This window comes from Loxodonta africana, unplaced genomic scaffold (assembly GCF_030014295.1).
Source record: "Loxodonta africana isolate mLoxAfr1 unplaced genomic scaffold, mLoxAfr1.hap2 scaffold_186, whole genome shotgun sequence".
Classification (NCBI taxonomy): domain Eukaryota; kingdom Metazoa; phylum Chordata; class Mammalia; order Proboscidea; family Elephantidae; genus Loxodonta; species Loxodonta africana.
In genome coordinates, this window is record NW_026974930.1 from 174,575 (window position 1) to 180,410 (window position 5,836).

Consider the following 5,836-nt stretch of genomic DNA (forward strand, 5'->3'; position numbering starts at 1 on the left):
TGCACCAAAAGAGAGAACTTCCAAGAGGAAATCACCAAATCAATACCATTATAATAGCCCCCAAGAAGATAAAGTATTTAGGAATAAATTTAAACAGAGATGTAAAAAACCTACACAAAGAAAACTACAAGACACTGTTACAAGAAATCAAAAGAGACCTAAATAAGTGGAAAAACATACCATGCTGATAGACAGGAAGACTCAACATTATGAAAATGTCAGTTCTTCCCAAAGTGATCTACAGATACAACGCAATCTCAATCCAAATTCCAATGACAACTTTTAGCATGTTGGAGAAACAAGTCACAAACTTCATATGGAAAAGGAAGAAGCCCCAAATAAGTAAAGAATTACTGAAGAAGAACAAAGTGGGAGGCCTCACACTACCTGATGTTAGAACCTGTTATACCACCATGATAGTCAAAACAGCCTGGTACTGGTACAACAGACACATAGACCAATATAACAAAATTGAGAACCCAGACGTAAATCCATGGACCTATGAGCAGCTGATAGTTGACAAAGGCCCAAAGTCCATTAAATGGGGGAAAAGACAGTCTTTTTAACAAGTGGTGCTGGCGTAACTGGATATCTGTCTGCAAAAAAATGAAACAGGACCCATACCTCACATCATGCACAGAAACTAACTCAAAATGATCAAAGACCTAAATATAAAACCTAAAATGATAAAGATCACGGAAGAAAAAATAGGGACAATGCTAGGAGGCCTGATACACGACATAAACAGAATACAAACCATAACCAACAATGCAGAAACATCAGAAACTAGATAACTGGGGTCTGCTAAAAGTCAGTTATGCTCATGAAAAGAGTAAAAACAGAACCTACAGATTGGGAAGAAATTTTTAACTATGACGTATCTGGGAAGGGTCTAATCATTAAAATCTACAAAGTACAGCAACACCTCAACTACAAAAAGACAAATAAAAAAAATTAAAAATGGGCAAAGCATATGAACAGACACTGCACCAAAAAAGATATTCAGGTGGCTAATGTACACATGAGGAAATGCTCATGATCATTAGCCACCAGAGAAATGCAAATTAAAACAACAAAGAGATGTCTTATCACCCCAATAACACTGGCGCTAATCCAAAAAAAGGAAACCCTGGTGGTGTAGTGGTTAAATGCTGTTAACCAAAAGGTCGGCAGTTGGAATCCACCAGGCGCTCCTTGGAAACTCCACAAGGCAGTTCTACTCTGTCCTATAGGGTCTCTATGAGTCAGAAATGACTCAATGGCGATGGGTTTGGTCAATCCATAAACCACAAAATAAAAATGTTGGAGAGGTTGTGGAGAGATTGGACTCTCATGCACTGCTGGTGAGAATGTAAAATGATACAATCACTTTGGAAAACAATCTGGTGCTTCCTTAAAAAGCTAGAAGTAGAAATACCATAAGATCCAGCAATTCCACTCATAGGAATATACCCAAGAGAAGTAAGAGCAGTTGCAGGAATAGACACATGCATACCATGTTCATGGGAGCACCATTCACAATAGCAAAAAGATGTAAACAACCTAAATGCTCATCAACAGACGAATGGGAAACAAATTATGGTACAGACACACAATGCAGCCTACTGACGGAGCCCGGTTCTACTCCGACACCCAACGGGTCACTGTGAGTTGCGTTTGATTCTACTGCAACTGGTGGTGTTTTTGTTTTATATGAAGATATAGCTGTAGCTATGTTGTTGTTGATGTCTTGCGCTGAATGTTGTTGAGAGCAGTTGCTATTTAGTTGGCTTCACTCAAAGTAACCTAATATATAAGAGAAAGAAATTTTCCCTGGTCCCATGCCATCCTAATGATTGTTGGTATGTTTGAGTCCATTGTTGTTGTTATTGGGTCAATCCATCTTTTTGAGGGTTTTCCTTTATTTTTGTGATCTTCTACTTCACCTAACAGGACTTCTTTTCCTAGTGATCGGTCTTTCCAGATAATGTGTCCAAAGTAAGTAAGATGAAGTCTTGCCATCCTCATTCCTAAGGAACATTTCACTGTTTTATTGTAAGACTGATTTTTTTGTTCTTTTGTTAATCCATGGTACATTCAATATTCTTCACCAACACCACACTTCCACGCATCAGTACTTCTCCTGCCTTCTTTTTTCATTGTCCAGTTTTCACATTCACAGAGGCGAACAAAAAGACCACAGTGTTGAATAGAAGTAGGGAAAAGAGATATCCTTGCCGTGTTCCTGATTTTATGGCAAAATCTTTCAGTCTTTCACCATTGAGTATAATGTTAATTGTTGGTTTTTCACAACTGTCCTTTATCATTTTAAGGAAGTGTACTGAGGTGAAGGAAATTCAGAGCTATACGACAGTATTGCACAACAAGCTATTTAATGGGGCCAACACATTGAAAGTCACATGCAAGGGGGTGGTCCCTGTAGCAGAAGGTCTTCCAGAGGCTAGAGTCACAGGTAGCATCAGAAGGAGAAGAGAGCAAGAAAGCTCCCAGGGGTGAGAAGCGATATCCTCCTGCAGCCAGGCGATAAGTCTCTGGGTCAGAGAGCTCTAAAAGCAGCAGCATCTTAGGGTCTTTATAACTACAGGAATTTATCTTTTTTTTTTTTTTTTTTTTTAGGACTAGCAGAAGTTGAGTCCAGTTTTGCAGGGTATGTAAAACAGGCAGGTCCTAAGTGGCTAAAAATCTGCTTATTTGGGCTATTTTTAAATCAGTTGGACATGTACAAGTTTGAGTTTCATGCCAGTTTTTTTTTTTTTTTTCCATATAATACGCCTCGGCTTACTTGAAGAAGTAAATAACTTGGGGCTAATACACAGAGGCCATTTTTGACTCTCACACAATAGGAAGTTCGCTTTTATTCCTGATTTTTGAGTGTTTTTTTGTTAAACGCTTTTTTCTGCATCAGTTGATAGATCATCCCCCTCTCCCTACGTTCTATTAATGTGTTGCATTACACTGATTGACTTTTATATATGCTGCACTTGTGGGACAAAGCACACAGGGTTATGGCATATGGTCCTTTTAATATGCTGCTGGATTGGAGTTTTACTATTTTGTTGAGGATTTCCATAGATATTTCTATGCAATATTTTTTTCTGATGGCTTTGTCTGGCTAAATATCAGGATGCTGATAGCATCATGGATTGAGTTACAAATTATTCCTTCTTTTTAGTTTTTGGAAAAGTTTGAGAAAGATTGATGTTAATTTCTATTTGATGCCTTCTTTATAATTTCTTTGTCATTATTGATATTCTCTATTCGTTGAGACATTCTCCTGTTTTCCTTTAGGTCTTTGACCACGTTTAACACAGTAGATTTAAACGATTTGCCTAGCAATTCTATGTCATTGGTTCTTCAGGGACTGCTTTCACCGATTTTTTTTTTTTCCTGTGAATTGGTTGTACTTCCTGTTTCTTGGCATGCCTAGTATTTTTACCAAACACTGGGCTTTGTGAATTTTATGTGTTAACTCTGAAAAGCAGATTCTCCAGCCTACCTAGTGCTCATCTGTTTAGTGACATTTCCAAACTATTTATTTGTTTGTATGTATTTATTATTTTTCATAGACTGTTTTCTTTGCCATGTGTGGTCACTGAAGTCTATCTTCAGTTATTTTAGTGGTCAACCAGTAACCTGATAGAGACCTTTTTTGGAGTCAAAAAGAGAAGAAAAAGAAAACTAAAAACCCTTTCCTGGTCATTGAAGATTGACTCTGAATTAGGTACTCTTTCAATGCTTAGCCAGGCCACCTACAACTGGGCCTTAGTCTACACCTCCATTTGTGCAGAGCCCAAAGATCTGCCAGAGGCTCAAACCTAGGGTCCTCTCAGGTCTTGTCTGAGCATGCATTCAACCTGGGTATGTACATTGGATCTCTGATCCTTCAGTACATTCAGTATCTCTACAATTTATTCTCCCATGCATCTGCCTCGTCAGCCTCTTCTTTTCCAGGCTATCAGGTTTGTCTGCTTCCTTCCCTGTTCTCCATTCCTTACCTAAGCTGGTTATGGCATTATATGTCTTTAAGGCTTTTCACAGACAGATACCACCTGGTAGCCACTCATGTCTGAGAGGAATAAAGCCAAGGCCTATCTCAGAGCAAGTATCTCTGGAACTACCAGATTGGTCAAAATAAACAACAACAACATTTTTAGAAAAAAGATCTGTCTTGTCCACACCCTGGCACCAGCAAGCCACACCAGGAATGTGGGCTGCTGTCTTCATGGCAGCTGCCAAGTGGAGAATGGGGGATAGTAGGTGAATAAACAAAAATGCCACCATTTTTCATCAAAATTCAACAGCATCTTTTCTCATGAAGCACTTAATGTTTATTCTGTCAGGTTTTTTTCCCACTTATTCATTGCTTCAGGGAAACCCTGGTGGCCTAGTGGTTAAGTGCTACGGCTGCTAACCAAAGGGTCGGCAGTTCGAAGCCTCCAGGCGCTCCTTGGACACTCTATGGGGCAGTTCTACTCTGTTCTATAGGGTCGCTATGAGTGGGAGTCGACTCGATGGCATTGGGTTTGGTTTTTGGTTTTTTTCATTGCTTCAGTGGAGGGAACGAATCCTATACCTTCTTAACACACTGTTTTCTGTAACATCCCCTCTCCTGATGTTTTTAAGTGGCCTTTCTCTTATTTCAGAAACACTGGTGGCGTAGTGGTTAAGTGCTATGGCTGCTAACCAAGAGGTCAGCAGTTCGAATCCACCAGACGCTCCTCGGAAACTCTATAGTGCAGCTCTACTCTGTCCTATAGGGTCGCTATGAGTCGCAATCGACTTGATGGGAGTGGGTTTGGTTTTCTGGTTTTCTCTTATTTCAGTATTTGCTTGGTTGCTGTAAATATTTTAAAACTTTCTAAATTTCTAAAAAAGTTGATTCTAACACTTTTTGCTTTGTCGTTGTTTCTGTGCAGGAACAGGCCCTCCACAGAAGCTATCTGAGGCTATCAACTTGGTCATTTTCACTGACATTATCCACATCTCATTTTTTAAAAATATACACAGATATACAATTGATCCAACAACTTTCACTGAAATGTGTATCCTTTTATCACTCCCCATACAAGCACCTGACATATGTGACTCATCATTGTACACATATGTGTGCATCTGAATTATGTATTCTCTTCCATTGGTCTATAATTATATCAGTACAAATTTTTAATATCACATAGAATGATGCATCTCATTTTATTATTTTTAAAATTCCCTTTGAGCTATTACTGTTTTTTGCATCATTTTATATAAATTCTATAGCCAACTTGTAAATTAAACACACACACATGCACACACTGATGGGATTCTAATGGGGATTATATTGAATTTATGTAATAATTGAAATGATTTATTTTTTCATTGTTCAGTATAATTCATGGATAATGCACTTAAATATAATTGTTTCATTACAAGTAAGTATGGGTAGCAGCTAGGGGGAGGCATGAGGAATCTTCTCAAGTGCTAATAATATGTTACTACTTTCATATAGGTTTGTTCAATTTGCAATAATCTATCTGATTAGTTGTGAATGTACTGTATATGGATTTCTTTATTCTGTATAACTTACACAAATCATCCTTCAAATTGCTATTTACTTAAAAAAAGTTTGTTAGCTATAGCTATTGAAGTTTAGGCATCGTGTTTAGTCAGGTTTAGGCTCTATTGGAACTCAAAAGCATGAAAATGGTCAAAAATACTACAAAAATTAATTACAATAATAAAAGATCAAGGATGTATAAAACTCTAAGGCCAAGATCAAGAAGCTGGGGTGGAGATTACCTGAAACTTGAAGCTAGCAACTGGACATACAACCATATACTTCACTGACTGATGTGGT